The sequence below is a fragment of the Haliaeetus albicilla genome, chromosome 1 (assembly GCF_947461875.1).
Source record: "Haliaeetus albicilla chromosome 1, bHalAlb1.1, whole genome shotgun sequence".
Lineage (NCBI taxonomy): Eukaryota > Metazoa > Chordata > Aves > Accipitriformes > Accipitridae > Haliaeetus > Haliaeetus albicilla.
Window position 1 is genome coordinate 62,585,300 of NC_091483.1, and position 20,332 is coordinate 62,605,631.

Consider the following 20,332-nt stretch of genomic DNA (forward strand, 5'->3'; position numbering starts at 1 on the left):
CAACATCTACTTTTTCAAGAATGAATCAGACAATCTCCAGCTTGTTTCACTCATTTGAATACAAAGAAGTTTCTTACATTATTATTTTATGCTTTCATTCAGACTCCAGTATAATTGACAAAACATTTGAAACTGGACAATGTTAAGCTTGCTCCACTTGCAATGCATGACTAAATTCTTGACAATGCATAGGAGAAAACCCTAATTATATCTACTAGGGTAGCATAAAACCCAGTCAAGCAAAATCTATTAACAGGGAGGTTAAACAATTTTTTTTTTAAAGAGTACCTATACTGAATAAAATTAAGACATTAGTGTATTAAATGTATTGACTAAAGTATAGGGAAATAAAATAATCCTCTTGATTATTCCCAATGTAAATCCACAGAGTCATTTCTGCTAATCTACCCAATATCAGTTGCAGTGATCATAATCACTTAGCTGCTGTTGGATTGTTTTGAAAATCTAAACAAGACATGGAAAACCACTGGATAAGGGGTCAAATATAGGAGTTGGACAGAACATAAAGAAGTAGAAGATGAAAACAAGTTTATCAGACTGAATCAGACAGAAAAATACAAAACTTGCAGATTTTATCTGACTTAAAAGACAATTATTGTTAAAGGGGAAGGAGTAATTTGGTATTTTGGCAATTATTATTTCAGACAAGTTTTTATTAAATTGTTAATTTATTAAATGGTCATTGCCTACTCTTGCCCCCACAAAGTATCAAGGCTAGGTCATATGGTTCATACTTTGTGCAGACATCTTCCTGCCAGGACATTCAGAATATGATTTCCTAAATGAAAAAGATTCAGTAGGAAGTTGTTCTCTGCACAGTGTTTTAGTCTCTGGCTCCTTTCTGAGATCATAATAGAGATGCCAGTTAGGATTGTGGTTCTTGCGAATGTAAAGCATTATACACTAGAGTATATCTAATTTATTCATATAATAGATTCACTATCGGCTGGTACAATTAGTTTCTACTTGAGTCAACTTCGAAGCTGCAACTTGAGGCAAAAAATTGTGTACGCAAATATCAATTACCCGAGCCACCATAATTGTCAGAGGATGGAATCATTCCAGGAAAATTGTTCAAAGAGAATGGCATGCTCCTACCAGAGTTGAATGAAGTCCTACCAGAACCTGGGCATCACACCTGGATATTTCATGGTCCTTGTACAGGAGTGAGCAGCAGGGAGAGCTGATGAGTATATTTCATTCCCCTTTTTAAACAAAGCACCTCTGATAGTGATCCATTAAATTAGGCCTAGACTAAGCATAGTGGATAAACTCATAGTCCACAGTGGTGGACACCAGTGATTAGTTTATGAAACTTACACTTCAAGTTAATTAGTTTAATTGGACTGGTAAAGCATGACCATACACAGATATATTATGTTTCAAACCAGAGATGAGTGGCTGCCTAGATAAAATTGACAATTATCTGTTTACTTTTGTGTGATACCAGTAGAAAGTAAATGGAAGAATTAATATGTTCTCAAAACATTTGGACAAAAAAATGCTTATCAGCATTAAAATTAATATTGATTTTATTCTGCTCTTTGTGTGAAGGTATTTTGACAATCTTATTTTTTATTAGACTATTTATGTATACTCTCAAATCTCTTTCCCACAAGGTATGTGAAAACTCACTAAATATGTAGCAATGCAATAAACAGCTAAACAAACTCTCAGTGCATGCTTTACCCTACCATAGACACGAACTACAATTGCATACATCTTGAGCGTTGTTAAACTTATTTTGTGCTGCTGCAGAAGTATTTTATGGGGTTTTCTCTGTTTCTATTTAATGATGCTTTTAGTCACTGAAAGTAGAGGAGGTACAGAAAGAGGTCAAAATTGACAGCAAAACTGAATCAGGGCTTCTCATGCCAATGAAATAATGAAAAACAGCACTGTTCTTACAGCAACAATAATGAATATAAATAGACAAAAGGCTCTGAGCAGCTACTGGGAGAAAGAGAATAAGGCATCCATTTCAAGAAAAAAAATCTTTTCCTGCCATCACAGATAGCTTTGTGAACTGGATAAATTAGGATGCCCTTTAAACAGTTTTCATGGTTCAAGAAATGTCTGTGAGAGACAGGTCTCCCTTATTTTCCTTTAAGGAATCAGACTTAATAGGTTGAATTTTGCTGGTATTTTCTACACCTTTATGTCTCATGTCAGTCATTTCCAGATAAAATCTGTTATCTCACTTTTGACATAGTTCAATACTTAATATGAATGCTTTTTCCCCACCCTGGATTTATTGTCTCAAGCACACATATCCCTATCTCTCTATAGATAACATTAGCAGGCTGCAAGTAGCATCCAAATAATTGTCAACGGATAATACAGATTTGCCCAACTCTTCTACCTGGTTCAAAACTAAATCTAAAAGTAAATGTGTAACTCTGCATCAAAGTAATTTACTAGAATAGCTGTGTATATCTGATTTTCTTCCTTATAAAATGCCGGACACTGTATCCAAAGAAAGATTAAAGAAGCAAGTTTCTGATAGCTTGTACTAAACCCACAAGTTTAAAAGTCATTGGAGAGATGCCATATCAATTAAATTCCAAGAGATTACAAGATTTTTGTCTGTCACTAAGTGATTCTATGGACTTAATGTATTTTACACCACCATCTGTTCGAAACTCAGCAAAGAAATATCTTGCCTCTAGTTGAAACTATTTGAAAATAATTATATCTTCTTCTTCTGGAATAAAAAAATAACAATCTGTTACAATACTTATGAATCTCATCATCCTATAACAGAACAATTCTTCTTGTTAACTTATAACATTTTTATTCATAGGGACATTTTAATCTGAATTAATACTTACAGAAATACCTTAGATTTCAAATTTCAAGAGGTAGAACTGATGGAAATGGAAGAAAGAGCAGATCAGGAATAAAATTTCTTTGCTAATGTCACAAAAAGCAAGTATCATTTAACTTCTCTGTTGTTAGATTCTCTCATTTATTATACTTCAGTCTATGTAAATTTGTGTAGCTGTAGGCATCTCTTATTCTGTAAAACAAAGCTGATACGGTTTTCTACAATAATCTGTATTTTGAAAACTCCCTTAGGAATTTTAAAATTATTTTTCAGACCTCAGCTACAAAAACTTGCCAAAGGAGTGAGCAATGGCTCTAATTATAGGTGTCTGGGAGAATTTTTCACTGATTCAGTTTTACCTAATCTGTCTTTCAGGGAAAGGTAATATACACCTAAGGCATAGCTTTCACAAGGTACACTACATCATTAGCACATAGCATTTAGAAGTCTGGTCAATCTAACTTCATTTAAATTTCTAGAAAGCACATATTCAGAGACTGACCTCATACCGCTTTGATGTCCTTTGAATCTGATATTTGTGTCATCAATGAGAAGTGCAAATTCAAAGTAATCAACTAAAGCTAGTGGCATGCCACAAATCTGAAATAAATGTAAAATGTGATCCAGATCTCTTCCAAGGATAGTAACTGACAATTTCAGTTAAACAGAAAGCAAAGATTAGGTCTTGAGATTTATGTGGTTTTTGTGTTAACTATGATAAAGCAGATGAAGGTTTATGCAACTTTAAACTCTTCGCTAAGACAATGACCCATAGCATACCCAAATCACAGATAATTTCTGTGTCCAAAAAGATAACAGATCTTCCTCAAACAGGTACCTTAAAAATGGTACCAAAATTTTTACTATATTTGACCGCATCTCTCCTATTAATGTTACAAGGACAGAGGTGATAAAACACCATGATAAAGTACAATTTAAAGTTTTAAAACTTTTGTTTTGAAATCACAGTGATTCATTTGTTGATGTCAACATAAGGTTCAAAGGGATGACTGTAATAGAAAATCAACCTAACCCTTAAACATGGACCAATGCTGCAAATAACTTAGTGTATAATTTGTAGGAAAAATTAATTTGTAAGAAAACAAACGCCTGCCATGATATATCATTCCTGTTTTACAATACCATGTTTCACCCTGTTAAACATACAAATTGCAAGTTATATATGCCTACTTGCTAGTGGAACACAACTGACAGACTATAGAAGGGCATTGTATCATATGAGATTACAGAGGGGAAAAAGAACAAAACTGAAGTTTACAGGATGGGAAAACTTTTAAGTAATTAAGACTGGCTTTCACCAATTTTCTCTGTCTGCTGTGAAACTAAAATATAAACAACATTTACAACGGTGTACTACATATACTGTTGTACTTTGAACTTGGACTATCCTGTCCTACTAGGATATTGTCAGGTGTTTTTTGATTTGGGGGATTTTGTTTGTTTGGGTTTTTTTTTAAGGGACAGCAAAAGAAGGTTAAAAATAACATAAAAAGAGGCATTGATGCTTATAAAGTTTGCCTACCTATTTAAAAAGAAAAAAAAAGAAAGAAAAAAAAATCATTAATGTTTAAAGGAAATCAACTTTTACCCAAACAGGACATAAGCAATTATAATGAAATTTATGTAGTGTTTTGAATAGCCAACCCAGACAGTAAACCTGACTAACTCTGAATAGTATAATTACCTCCTTCATGCTTAGTATTCTGTTGTTCATCAAATGAAATGCAAAATAAGCTAACTCCAGGTAGTTCTGCAAATCTGGCTTAGAAAGAAAAGTATTATCAATAACTATAGGTCATCTTATCTCAAGAAAATCTGTCAGGTATACAACACATCAAAGCACTTGCACTGCAGTTCTATCCTACTCTCTGTTTTTAATTATGAGGGTCTTCTCTGCAGGAAGCAATTCTAAGAGAATTTAAAGAATTTATTTTAAAGGCTATAAACATCAGAACTCTGCCTCATACATTCTGAAATGCAGAATCTCTCTAACACCTCACAGCCTGTAACAGACACATACACAACCCTTTTCTAGGTAAAGAGACTTATTTGAAAACACGGCCTTTCACAATTACTTCCCAAATTAATTGCTCAATATTAGGAACATACAGTCTTAAGTTAAAAAGGAAAATAGTCTTTTATTGACCAAATGTAATTTGATTGTGAAAAAGTATCATTTTCTAATACCTAACTAAAAGACACGTTTTGAATTTCTCATATTGTAAATACTGAGAAATAAATAATGTTGCAAGTAGAAGTAAAAAGAACTATGCATTTTTTGCCATATGCAGAAAAAAACTTGTGTGGAAATGTTAGGATGTGGAGAAAAGCATTTCAAACAAAAGCAGACATTTTCAGACTTGCTTATTTGTCTGTGAAAAGTTATAGTGACTGTCTATTAGAAATACTTAACTTGTTCTGAAAGTACCTGTCTTCCGAGCTCTGCTATGCACACCAATTTTAAAAAGAACCTTTTATTTCCATAAAGCTGTATCAGCATATTTCAGGGAACAAGAAAGTTTGTGACAGTTTGCATTATTACATTTCTTTATTTTACAATCTGCCATGACCTTCAGTACTGATCCTCTGCAAGATTTTGATTTTATCATCCCAGATTCGAAACAAATTGAAATGGTGTCATGAAAATATTCTGGTTTACAAGTAGTCAGTAAGAGTTACTAAGATGAAAGTTGCACCGACAAAACATGTGGTGGCTTAGTTTAATCTAGGTACAGGATTGTATCCCAGAATAGAGAACTTAATAGCAATTTTTAACTTTTTTTTTTTTAATTTAATGCAACTGATACCTCAAGACATCATGTCTGTGTTCAAACTTGAATGTTTCATACACAATCCCACTCCCTCCCAAGTAATATGTCATGCAAGCCTTCTCTTTTCTTACTGGTTATGGGAAAGATCAGGAACATGCTCTACCTCTCTAGCTGAATGGTAAGCATTCAGCTAGAAGGGACCTGTGGTCAGATTTCAGAAGGCAGATCTCCATCCCTAGTTGAATGCCTAACAGGCTACAGAGTTAAGGTCTCTCTGCTTCTCTCTCTTTCAGTAGCTCCTGATAGTGGCTGCGCAGCACACAGCTACAGGATGATGATGGCCCTCACGAGGAAAAGTTGGAAGCTCTGGACTTGAATCCCCTTAGGCTAAATATAGTACCTACAACTTCCAATAGCCATGCTTGAATGAAAATGTCTGTGGTTTCTACTCTGATTTTAAGCCAATAGCCATGCTTGAATGAAAATGTATGTGGTTTCTACTCTGATTTTAAGGTATGTGCTGAGTTCATGTGTTTTAGGAGGATTCAAAACTTAACTGCTCTTTTTTGCCTTATTTTTTGGATGCCACCAGACCATGGATTTTCCAGATGAAATGGTTTTGTAACTCTGAATTTTAACTTAGATTTATAGGTATCTTTATGATTCAAAACACAGTCACAGTTAGATTAAGGTAGCTACTAGAACATTAGCCTTCTGAAACTGTTTTTAAGGCACATATGCCTAAACCCCACCTCCAGAGCCAAAATAGGTGCTCTTAATCTCTCCCATTTGTCTGAACACACCAGTCATAAAAGCTTTGTCTGGCACGAAAACTGTCAAAGCAGTGCTAAGGTTTTTAGTTTGAAAATGGCACGGTCTAGACCTGCTCCAAGACACAAATCATAATGCTGTTAATTAAACTCTAAAGCAAATACTAAATTTTGAGCCTCAATAATTACCAACATTTTCTCTAGGGTTCAATGTCAAGTACTTATTTCAATTAATTAACTGGTATGACACCTTCAATAACATTTCAAAAAAGAGATGGTTAAAATTCAGCAGTTTATCAATAAAGCCTTTGCCCCTCAAAAGACTAGAACTTAGCTTATTACCACCTTGTTCTCAACAGATTAATAGCATGAAGTCCATAGCTATCAGCTCTCCTTGGAAAATATTCAATATCCTGCAATAAAGTCTTTTAAAGTAAATATAAGATGACAACTGATTAGAGATCTGTCAGCTTGAGCAGGAAGACTTGACACTTTGTTTCTAGCTGAATTTCAAGTCCGTTAGTTTCCATAATTGCACAAATGAAACCCTTGTATATTTTTCTAAGATGTGATTGCTATGAGCAAATAAAGGCTGTCATTCACTTATTAACATGATCTAAAAGTAACACAATGAATGCAAGCCATTTGATTGGCCAACTTTTTCTTTCGCAAACCAATACCATGCTGCTTGCTAGACATTTTGAAGGCCTCTGAGGGATCTGCAGCAGTCATGATGGTTCATGAAAAACAATTGTTCCTCTGTTACAGTCATACTCTGCTTTCTTCAGCTCATCATTAGTCTCCCAACACTAATCAATGTCTCACTAACCAGCATGATTGAACATGAGTTGCAAGAGTATTAGAAGCAGTCTGACTAAGCCGACATTCATTTAATATTTCCCATCAGTCTGCTAGACAAATTACATTGAGAGTTTCATGACTTTAACCCTTCAAATCTTGTCAGAGAATTTAATACTATCAGTCAGGATGTACATTTAAGCCTCCATAACCATCACTAATTCAATTACTTGCAAGCATAGTAATGTCAGTATTTATTTGATATAAAAAGAAACATGTTCAGCAAGAATACTCAGACTCCATCTCTCTGGCGAGAAGGTACCATTATGATCTTCCAGACAGTTCCTTGAATGCATAAATTGAAGATTTTCCCCCTCCCAAAAGCAAGATAAAAATTTGTCTTCTAGAAAATAGTATGGTTTAGACTCCAAGCAATGTTTAGTTTATTATATCCCCCTAGTAAACTGTTATTTTAATTACCCTTCCTCCTCCTCTTTGGAGGAGCTTGTTTCATCGTTTCTTTGTGTATCAGAAACCTACAAAACTGAAAAACCTATCTTACCATATAAGTATACATATTGCAGTATCCTTCCCCTTTCCTGTATACTTTCTTTCTTACTTAATAAAGAAGTTCCTGTCTTCTAAAGAATAATCATAGCTGAAAAAGGATCAACTGTAATGTATTTCTCTATGTTAATAAAGATCTAACCTGATAAGTTCTTTTAGGAACTTGGGGCACTTTTCGAGGCTTTAAAAAGTATTTGTAAACAGACAAAGATTGAATTGCTAGCTGCAGTTTTATTTCCAAAAGAACTCAAGATCTTTAGAACCACTTCTTCCATTAAAACCAAAGCTTTCTTCCTATTTAAGGAAAAACAAGCATCTCAGCAATCCATTTTATCATACACATCCAAAGGTATCTTCCTGACATATTTTTTCCAACTTTTAATTGCACAAATTGCTCTTCCTATTTTTCTTATGCCTTTGTTGTCTCTGAGCTAAATCATGCTACTGCAACAGTTTCTATGACAGACAATGGAATTTAATTGTATATATCTGTCTAATATTGTTCTTTACTACTAAGTTTAAAAAAAAAAAGAAGAAAAAAAAAGGTGCTTTCATCACTGGTTAAACCTGAAAGCCTTATTATACCATTACTATACTTATACAAATTCATTCACAGATATTTCATTAAAAAAACAACAATCTAACTTTTATTATTATTTCCCATTTAAGGGAAGAAGAAGGGAAGTTAAGATTTTTCTTTTCTAAATAACACACTAATCTTTGCCAGCGGATATTAACATACGTTTGATTACTTTCAATTTCTCTAAGTAAATCATAATCTGTTGCTTAGAGCAGACGAATACAAACATGCAGTTTCCCAGCAAATAACAAAACTGGACAGTGAGGCAAAAGCCATTAGAAGCTTTCAATTCATAACTAGCAATTAAGAACTCTTTTTCTCATTTAAACAGATGTTCTCCATACAGTATGCTAGACATTGTAGTCCCACATTCATCTTTATCATGGACAGTTTCTAGACAAAACAACCCCTCTGTCACACACACATTTCTGCTGTATTATATCATATGAAACAATCTGCATTTCAGTCATAATGTTTTAGCAACATATTAGATTGTATAAACATAAAAACCCCTTTCAAACAATGTTGCAGTCAGAAGGATGTATCAGATTCTGTAAAACCATGCATAGTACTATCTGACAGATCCTAAATATAAGAACCTGATTCTCTATTTTTGTACTAAATTAAATCACAAGCAAACATTAGTTTCACAACCATATATTAAATGGCTCTGTCTTGCCCCTTTACCAACAGATATACACACTTCCTAGAACCCATTTCTGTGTTTGTTTCTAACTTTTCTCTATGCTGTTATATTTTTCGCTTGAGCTGGCACTAGTCGATCAGTACTTTTCTACTTCAGCTGTTCAAGCGGCAGCTAGCAGGGCAGCCACAATAAACACAATTCTGGCAGCTCCTAATGTGTGTCCCTGCCTTTTATTCAGATGCTATTTACACAGTGTTTACATGTAGACCACGTAGCTTTTATAAAGCTCAGAGCTTGGATTTTAAATGGAAAGCTTATTAGGCACAGGAGTCTCTCAAATTAAATCATAATAAGTAGCTACTTAAAATGCTTCGGAAGACAGAATCCACAGTAATATATTTTTATACAGATCGTGTTTGTCTAAAGAAAAGGAGAAAAATGGAATAGCAAATGCAATCAGTGAGATGTACTGGACACTGGGGTTTTACTGCTACACCATTTGCCTACAGTAGAAAAAACAAGCCCTTCTTGTCTTAATTTCATCATGTATAGGAAATCGTGAGCACACAGAACAAAAGAAAACATGAATATAATTTCGTTAGCTAAACATCCAAGAAACATATATAGAAAGGGTACAGTATGTTTCTACTATTAATTTTTTATTTCCATCCCAAGAATTCCAGACAAACCAACTTAGACTGCCCTAAAAAGCCAGGTAGTTTCTTTCTGTCCCCCAATTTTTATTTTATTTTTTATTTTTTTACTTTTTTAAATATGGGATGTAGGAATATAGAGCTTCTGCCATTTGTCTCAGACATGGGAATTACTCCAGCTTGGGTGGCTTTCTCCTATAATAACTTGGAATTCTGTCTAGGAATTAAGCTATGAAATCTATTGACAATATGTCCATCAGAACTTGTGCCTTCATATGAAATGTTCTGATTAAGGTGAATTGAATTTGCATTGTACTTACTCACGGTTTGAGTGTGCTGAACCAATCTTTTAACATTTTTCTACTGTCTCTTCAGTCTACTCATCTTTAAGTGTCTGTACCAATAATATAAGCTCTAGGAAAACATAAACTCTTTATTTTGTATTTACATTGCAGCTGTCTCTCCACTCTGCTTTTCTGGTCCAGTATTGCAGAGAGTATTCATTTAAAATAGACATAAATACACACCCTGCCAAATGTGTGACCCTGCAACACCACCCTGAATCCAATAAACACTTGCATCAATGCCATTTTATTCAGAGCAGAATGCTACAGAGTTACCATTTCACTATACTCTTAGTGCATCCAGTCCACACATGCAAGCACAAGAGAAGATCTTACAGGTTGAGTTTGAGAAATTTGGCTTAGGCTGCAAATGACTTCATTGAGAATTAAAATGTTCTTAGAACATATACCCCTGAAACAGCATATGAGAAGGTTGAATAAAGAAGCTAAAACTTTGATCCTTGAAGATAAATGCAACAAGATTTAAATTGCTAAAATATTGTTTTGGTTTATAGTTTTAGTTCCACTTTGCTTTAAACTGTTTTGCATTAGTAATGGATGATATTTTTGTAACATTGATTGATAACAGGAGTTACATTGCAAAAATACTGCCTTAATATTGGGTTTATTAATTGTAGATTAAAATGAGTTTCATTGAGCCAGAGACAGACAGCTTTCCTAACTTCTTTACCAAATTAACTTTTTCTGCATATCCTAGTAAGTAAGTGCTGGGATGTGCATATGCAATCTTTTAACCTAAAATTACTTGAAACACTTGACTAGTTGAACATTCAAGGGAACGAGGTGAAGTCTGCCTTACTGTAAAACATATCACCAGGAGAGGAATAAAAGTATATTAACATGAGGTTCTTTTTTCGTGAAACCTCAGCTTCAAAACTCCAAGTCTTTTACACGTGTAATTCCCAGCAATGTCTACGAACAGTAGTTTAAGAAAACTCTTTTTTACACTGCTCTGGAGGTGGTGGTTCAAAACCCAGTACATAATTAAATACATGCGATGGATGTTACTGAGTGGTTAATGCATGTAAAATTTCCTTTGACAATTCAAATTTAAACTCACTTTAGTTCTTATAAATCTTGCAGGAGTATAATTGACTTAACGTTTTCTCCAGTACAGCTAATACATTACTTTCATTTCTATCTGGATTTTCATACAAACTAGAGTTAGGCCTGCCGAAAGGAATTAGTGATACCTGATAGCCAACAATGAAACATCTGGGGAAGACTGGGCTTTTGTGTTGTTTTTTTTTAATCTTTCAGCTGTAGCCATATGTGTAAGTAATTGATGACCTAAAAGAATGATCTGTTAATGCCAGGACAATAATTGCTAGTAAAATTAATCTGATCAATTCTGACACTATACTACTAGGATCATAAGCAAATAAATTACTGTGTTATGAACTGTATTTTTAGGTCTGTTCTATATTAATATTCTACATGTCATTTAATTAACAGAAAATGCATTCTTCTGATAGTTGAACAAACAAGACAGAATAAAGGCATTGCTTCCAATTGTAACTTCACATTCTCTATTTTGCTGACTTGAATCCATAGTTAGTTCCATTGAAATTGAGTGACTTCAGCTTTCCATACCTCTTTCTAATGCTTGTATCAACTTCAAATATAGACCTGAATTCAAAATTAATTTTCATTTTTTCTTTAAATTTGAGAATTTATCTAGGACTTTGACTACTTATGATTAAATTACTCCATATTTGCACATATTAAAATTATTGGTGTTACAGTACATATCTTTATGTAAATATAAAGGGCAAAAAACCAACTACCAACATTTCTTTTAGAAAGTTAAAAAAATACACAGGTACTAAAAATAAATAAATAAATAAATAAATAACAACAACAATAAAACCCCAAAACACCAACTTTCAATGGAATCCATAGAAAGTAGAGAAATGATGAATTTTATGTCAAGATCCTGTAAACAAAGTCACACATACAACCCTGACAGCTCTATGTCATTTTTCCTAGGTAATTGCAGCATTTCTTCTTTCTATGCAGTCACTTCTTTCTGACTTTCAGTGTTTCAGCTGTAACAGAAAAGTATTTTTGGCAGCCTTTCAAAAAATTTTTCTGGAGTTGTTTTTGGGGTTGTTTTTCTGTTTTGTTTTGAGATTTGTGGTTGGTTTGGTTTGGTTGGGTTTTTTTTTTTGTTGCCTTTTTTAAGAGGGAAAACCATTCTGGGTGAGCATATTGACTCTGCCACCTACAGTGGAGTTGTTCATGGGGTATCAGATTCTTCTCTATAAGCATAAAACAAACATTGTTCTCAGGGAAGCTCTGCTGAGTCCACCCCAACACAAAGAGCAACAGGTCTAGCAAATATAAAAATGCAGGAGACAATGCTCATTTTATAAATCTTTCAGAGAGAAAATCAATCTTCCTCAACTGATCAGTGTCTGTGTATACTGTGGGAACATGCAAGAACCATTCTCCGGTTTCTTTATGTCTTTAAGGTTACATCCATACCATTCTGGATTGTAAATCTAAATAACACTGAAAATAATTATCTTCCTATTGAGTTTAATGGGAGTCTTCAGAAGAAATAACATTAATTAATTTTCCTGATATTTAACAGAAAACCCCACCATTTAACCAACAAATCCAACAAAAAAAATGGAAACAATCCTATTATTCAACAGGAAAATTTTATCATAAATACAGCAATATTTCCTTCCTAGGTTCTATATTTAATTGTTTTCAAGGTGTTATCTTCTATTTTCTGAAATAACGGAATCTGCCTGTTCCACCTTGTTTTTCTCAAGTTCATTTTCCACTGTATTTACACTCTAGAATGAACTGAATTGCTCCCAAACTCTCTTTATAGCAAAGTCAGTCATTCCTGTATTATCAGCTGGATGTGCATGCTTTCCAGACCTGCTGGTTTTTATTTTACATTGTCCCCTAAATTATTTACAGATTAGTCTATCTTGTAGTTTTTCTTGTCTCCTTTGATAATAAATCTTTTAGCATTCAATCACCTTCTTCTTAAGATTGAAGCTTCTTTTTCTTGTGAAACATTACATTCTAAGGGTAGAAAATTTCGCCAAGTTGATCAGGTGGACTTTGACGGTGTCACCCTTTCTCACCATTGCTGCCTCCTGTTAAGACTGTGTAACAGGATACAACTGGAGGAATGCTCCCAACATTTCACTCACTAGCTGCAAACCTACTCTGCCTTTAATCATTTACCTGATCTGCTGTTCTTCTCTATAGGATAAATTCACTGTTCTCTGAGACATTTAAAGTCCTTTTTAACCATTTACCAATGATCTCACTGATCCATTTTCCATCTTATGAATTACATACGGAAATAAAGCCTATCTTGAACTGGCACCAATCCCATTCTCCACTGTATCTACTCATAATGACTGTGCTCAGAAACACAAAAGTAAAACTAAATAAGCCAATGGTTTGCATGGCCTGTGTATTTCTTAGTATAAAGCAGGTTCTGTTTTCATCATAAGCACTACTGTCTCAAGCAGTTGCCAATTCTGCCCCCATAATGCCTTGTTTCTCACTAGCAAAAGCCTAGGTTAGTAAAGAAAACTGCCTTCTCCAGGGACTTCTCTTAAAGTTTTCACCTCTTTCCTGCATCCTTTCCTATCTAGAAAATAAAATAAAATAAAAATAAAATAATATAAAATAAAATAAAATATGAAATACGAGATGGAGAGGAAAATTCTGGTTTGCAACAACATTTCAGGGAATGTTCTCTGAACTGGTGAGTGAGAAGAGATTCAGAATGCCCCTAGTAATATACTAAGTAAGTAAGTTCAACTCCTGTTGCTAGAAACCAAGAACTACCAGCATGCAGAATCCTTGCCTTTCTTTTGTATCTGCCACTGTTAACTTAGCTTTCTTTTTATATATATATTTTTTAAAAAAAAATATATCTCTAAATAAGAAGTAGGGAAGTCAGGTTATTTTTTGTTTATTTGTTTTGGTTTGTTTGTGTGTTTGTTTTAAACTCCTGTAACATTTTTTTTTATATAAGAAAGCAGATTTGGCTCCCTGTGGCTCAGTAATATCTTTGAGCATTAAGAATGCTGAAAAGAAAATGCTTCATACTTAGGAGGCAGAGGGGGAAAACAGGTGTGAGAACTCCAGGCATGTCTCATGGAAGAGCTTTTCCAGTGGTAAGAGAAAGTATTAACTGATGGAAAAAACAAACAGAACAAAAAAAAAACAATCCCAGGGATAGCTATGTCTCATGCCTGCACTTTTAAAAACTCAAATGAGAACATGATGAAACAAGCTTTGCTCTCTTCTCTCTGAAGTTAATAGGGAGTGTGCATAAAAACATGGCAGGCTTGAGGAATACTGTGACTATTATTACACTGTAAAGAACAGGTATATGCCACTACTGGTGCTTCATTAAGATCTCTTCATGCCAGATTCCCAATCTAACTGTCCTATGCAAATGCTGAACTTTTCTGGATATCAGTATTTATTAATTAAGTAAAGGAAAAGGGAAAGCTGCACACATCCTCATAGCACCTCATGCCATCTTCATTCCAGCAGCTTATCACTGATTTTCTTTGATTTTTTTCTAGCACAGTAGCCTGAAATAGCAGGAAAAAATGCAGGGAGTGAAGAAACAACCATCCTGAAGAAGTTCCCTTTAGAATACTATCAGCAGTAAGGCAATAGAAATTCAGATATACTCAGAAAACATGAATATAAATGATCAAGTAGTTGTGAGACTTAAATGGTGCATCTCTAAACTGAAATGTAATGCACAGTCATATGCCCTGAGTTCAAATACTCTGGTGATAAGAGTGTACACATGCTTTGAGAAATTGGCAATGAGACCCTAGTGGAGATGCAACCATGACATGCTAGTTGGACAGATCAGACTTATTTGTTACTTCTTCCTTAAATCTGGAGAAGAATCAGGCCATGAATCCAAATGAGCTTTAGTTTTACCTTGTGAAATCTACTTCAGTGCCACATTTAATGTTAATTTTCTACCATATTAGTTTTCAAGGAGCAGGACTAAAGTATGTTCCAGATCACACTACTTACTTATAGTTCTGTTGTCCTGGCACTTGGTTATTTTTGCTTTAACGTTGGGGGATGAGCTATTTTGAAAACTAACCTGAGACAATATACAAACTAAAAGTGAACCCCCAGTCTCCTAGATATTTGACAATGGGAGTATCTAGAGTTCAGAGACCATCAATGGGGCCCTAATCCCCTAAACATGTTAACTTACACTCTGTGCCACATCTTTGTATGCTGCCTTCCTAATGAAGCTTTTTTTTTTTTTCTTTTTTATTGATAGCAATAAAAGAACCAAAGGTGCAAAGTGGTGAAGTAATCAAAGGTGCACATGATAAACCAACACTCAGCCACCAGAAAACTGCAACCCAGAGCTTCAAATGTTACAATGGAAAGATCACTACCACACACAAATGCAGGTTATTCTTTTAAATTTTTATCACTGTGGAGAATCCCACTAATTCTTCATTCCTTCCAATATATTGAAAATTACCTTGTAATCTGTATTTGCAAAGGCTTTACTGTGAATTTGATATCTCTACCTTAAGATGACAAATCTTGAGAATAATGCACTGAACTTCAACAACAGCAGTTGTCTGCAAGGAGTTGGTGGTATATGTGATAGGATGTTATGTATCATGTCTTTAAAACAAGCTACTGAACTAGAATCTGTACTGGACTGTGACTTTTGAAACTTATTCTTACTGTGTCTTCCAAAGGAAAGCATTTGTAAATGCTCATGTATAACACAGCAATAAGATTTCAGTAAAGTGGAGCATGATGAAGAGGCAAAAATAAAGATGCATATTATGGAAAAATATCAGATTGAACAAACATTCCCATGCTATAAATGCATCACAGCTTAAATATTGATTTCTCTTCTGTCCATTCAGAAAAAAATGGATTCATCAAAATGCTGGTTGTAAATACCAGATTCTTCTTTCGTCACACTCACTTGTGTTTTATTTTAAATCCTATTTTAGCTTTTACTCACACGACTTTTACTCTCCTTTTTCTAGTCTTCATAGCTAATGGTGTAGTAACATCTGTTAGTAAGATCAGGGCTCTGAGCCAACACTTGTACAATAAATTTGGAATACATTATCTCTTTTTTAAAATATATTTGGGGGTATGTCTTAATCTATTTGAAATGTTAAAATATTTGCCTTATTAAAAGAATACATATACTGAAAATATACACAAAAAGAATATTATACATGCTCAGCTGATTTCTTTCATACATATACCAGGTATATAACCATCCACAAGGGGGGCGGCTAGTAGATCATAACCCATCTGCAGGCTGGGTGAATGCCTGCAGACCTCAGCAGTGTGATGTAATGAGGACATGTATGGACGAGTTCTAGGGAGAAAAGCACCCAGAAATAATGGAGAAGTTAGAATGAATATATAGGTGAATGAGTAACATAACACTGCACAAGCCACATCCCTGACCCATCAGAGGGAATTAATTAACTAGTTACCTATGTATGCTTAAATTAATGGGTTCAGATCTGCATCTGGGTTTGCTTTTTTAAAACCAATGAAGCTTTTTGATTTCCAGTGTTTGAGACTGTAACTCATAAACACCTGATTAAACTGATTCTTGCCAGCACACAGTTGATTCCTGAAGTCAGTGATAATGCTCCATAGTTAAAAGCAGAGTAAGAAGGATAAGTAACGATTTGCATGAAATACAGTTCCTCTGCTCTTTGTTCCCAAATTCTGGACTGAACTTCCAAGAACTCTCATCTCCAAGAAATGTTGAAGTTCAGTACAAAAATGGTTACTTTTCCATCTTACTGGCTCAGAGAGCATTCCTGGTCCTTTATTGCATCTGTCTTATTTCCAGCTCAAGTTGTAGGCTCTGCCCAGGTGTGCAGGTTCTGCTTTCAAAGATAAAGATCCTTGTTAGGAGTGGGAGACCAGCACATATATTACCATCATGGAGCTCTAACATATCATTATTCTAATCCTCCTTTATCCTGGGCTCTGCAAATGGAACAAAAAGAAAAGTTGTAGAAGGGACCACGTAACACCCTATTACATAACTTATATATTTCTGCCTCCTTTATAGCACAAGACAGGGCTGGAATGACATCTCATATTAAACTCCTTCTGGAGGATCTCTTTCATCATACTCCAGATACTTCACTGATGGTTAACTTTGGTCTGTTCATTTTAAGTGTCTCAATTACTGTTGCTTTTTCTGTAATTAAGCATGGCATATTAAAATCGGAAAGAGAAACAAAGATCAGGTTATACTACTTTCAAAACAGGTTAATAAAATACAGCATTACTGTACAAGACAGCTGTACAACATATTGCATCTAATAAACAGGATTATTTATTTTCTTTTGGGATTTCATGTAAAAATATTTGCTGTACCCAAGTTAAACAGCTGTGTATTTCCAAGATTTTGACAGTACCACTGCCACAGACTTGAGAACTGGAGTTGTTTTAAACTCTAGATGAATGATAGATATATATACATATCCCATGTAAAGGTTGGGTTTTTTTTCCTGCTAATTTTAACAAGGGGAGGAAAGCATGAGAAGCTGTATGACTACTGTGTGTAAAACAAAATAAATGAGTCAACTTTTTTTTCTTTTTGACACTCAGAGGATCTCTGTGATAATTGGTAGATCAAATCACATTTGATAATCTTCTCTCAAGAGTATAATCTCTTTCCTGCTTACAAAATAGCATATGTTCACTTTGCCCAATGCTGCATGCAGAAAATAACATATGGTAATGTGAAGTTTGGAATCAATATACCTTATGTGGTTAACAAAAATACTTAGAAAACAAAAAAAACATTAAGAAATAATTTTCGGTGGAAGGGTTGGCATTCATAGTATCATTCCCTTCCATTTCTATTGGCATGAATTCCAACTCCATTGACTTAAATGGACTATTTCTAACTTTACACAGACAGAAATAAAATCCGGATATACTTAAGCATAGCTGCAATGAAGAGTTATCAGGAACCATTTTTGGCATAATGAGGCTCCTTCTCCATTAGTGTAAACTGACATATTTCCAGTGACAGCATTTTTGCTTCACTTGCACTTTTTTCTTTATACCAGATAATGATCTGGATCAACAGCAAACTGTAAATAGAAATCCAAACTGTAATGCTCATAGGCTATACCAATAGTAAGCAAAATGTTTAGTGCAGTGAAGTTGGTGACCCTAAGTGCTCTTCCCCATGACCTGCTAGCTTACAATGCTATTGTTTAGAAATACCACCATGCATTTTTTGCTCCAGCCATTTAACTTCACTCTTCATGCTCTTTAACAATGAGAGTTTAATGGTAAATGGTAAATCCTCAAAGCTACCAAGCAAACACACATCTCTTGGCTACAGGAAAAATGCTATGTCCAGTCAACTGTCTGCTCTTTCAATAGTAAAGTAAAACAATTTGAAACAATAAAGGGTGATGAGTAATCAAAATTTTGTTAGAGGCAGAAAAGAAGACACTTACAGATGTTTCTAAGTTCCTAAAATAAAGGGCTTAAATTACACTACAACCTCATAACACCAGATAGTGTATAAACTGAAGGGGGATGAGTATGTCAACAATCTAAAACCAAAACCTTACTGTCATAATATTATAACTTATGTACACACAGATATAAGTCATGACATATTTCACAACATTATCAGCTGAGTGGTTGATTTGCTAGTAATTATGGCAGCAAAATTTTGTTTTTTGAAAATCTGAAGACTTTCACGGCAACTTGATGACCTAAGTGAAACAAACCTTCTGTCTTCAAATGTGTCTACATTCTGTGTTACAGAAAATTTTGGCCTCCCTGTGTCAACGCTTCTGAATTCACTGGAAGCTGAACAGCAGCACTAATGCAATGCTGAGCCTGGCCTAAGAAGCCGTACTAAAAGAAAGGTATGTTAGCCTGGAGTTGGCTCCACCTTGATGCAGATATTGAGAGACTGCATCAGAGCAGAACCGCACTCTGCCTACTCTGAGGAAACTCAAGCTTTCCACCACCTGCCACCCAGCCAAACTTCTGTCAACTATACTGCAAGTATCATCTTGAATTGACATTTACTGACTTCTTTGTTTCACCAGGTAGAAGTATTCCTACAGATCCTGATTTAAAGGCTTTCACACCAACAACCCATGAAATTCTACAGTCTGTATCCTTTTAGCATCTATCATACAAAGAGAAAGAATTACAATTAATATTAGTCTGAAATCTTTCAGTATTTTTAAAGGAAACTAAACAGCCTTGTGGTGACAATGCGATTCTGAGTTTTGGAGAAAGCATCATAAAAGTAAACCTTCTTTTGCAGAATTTCAGTTCCAAAACATGAAAAAACATTGCCTTTTGGCCACAATTTCAGCTCTGTTTAACTGCAGTATCAAGCAACAGATCTTTGTATAATGAGGAACATTTCCCACAACTAACTTTAACCATAAAGACATAAAGATAAATATCCTTTTCCTGACTACTCTGCTGTAGAGCTTTTACCTAAAAATGATTTTTTCTGCAGTTTGTGCTCTGCAGCTCTTCTCCACTGTGCTGCTTGCCAAAATTTTCACCATTGGAAGCATCCTCTATTACTGTTAATCAACTGATATAAAACAGAATGATTTAGCAAAATATGGGTAGACTCTAGGAAAAAAAAGAAGCTATCTAGAATCAGCAAGATATTTTTTACAGTGATTCCCCCCCACCCCCAAGTATAGAAAAGTGTAAGATGGGAATAGGGTAGGCAGGTACACAAAACAAATAAGAAAGAAGGTAGAATTGAAAAAAAAAAGTTGTGATTTTTCTTGAGCTTAATCTCCTGGATTATTAATATTCCTGAAACTTGCAAGAAAGGTTTTAGTCTCCCTCTCCAACACAGTCATTTTCCCCTTGTCTCTGGACAGTTTTACATTGGCAACACTTAGATGAAAAGTACTTTAATGCCTTGTACAAAGAAAACCTCTGTTTATCTTGGATTTTGAAGAAATGCATTTTTTAATCAATCAATACATATTCTGTAACCTCAAGATCATGTAAAGAACATCTGTTCTTCCTCCTGTCCTAAGAGAGAAGTGATCTAGCTGGATACTTATCAGAAATTATCTGATTTAATTTTTGGAACCTTTAATGTGGAGCTTACTTGACTTTCCTAAGTTATCTAGTTCTAGCTTAACTTCATCTAGCATTGGAGTATTTTTTCTAATATAAAAAGTAAATGTCTCATGCTTCAAATCACTTTTTTTCTGTCATGGTTTTGCATGGTTGAAGGCTATCATCTTGTCTCTTAGTGATCT

The 20,332-nt window shown here is 34.5% G+C and overlaps 1 protein-coding gene and 1 long non-coding RNA gene across 5 annotated transcripts in view; one reads left to right on the top strand and one right to left on the bottom strand.

The window, feature by feature from the left end:
• LOC138686857 (uncharacterized) overlaps window positions 1-19,042 on the top strand; it is a 38,924-nt gene extending 19,882 nt beyond the window's left edge. Inside the window, exons 4-5 of the long non-coding RNA XR_011326185.1 lie at window positions 15,325-15,460; window positions 18,846-19,042. This is a non-coding gene — a long non-coding RNA (uncharacterized lncRNA). The remainder of the gene's footprint in view (window positions 1-15,324; window positions 15,461-18,845) is intronic.
• PCDH7 (protocadherin 7) overlaps window positions 1-20,332 on the bottom strand; it is a 299,101-nt gene that overhangs the window by 16,951 nt on the left and 261,818 nt on the right. The gene's annotated exons all lie outside the window — the stretch shown is intronic.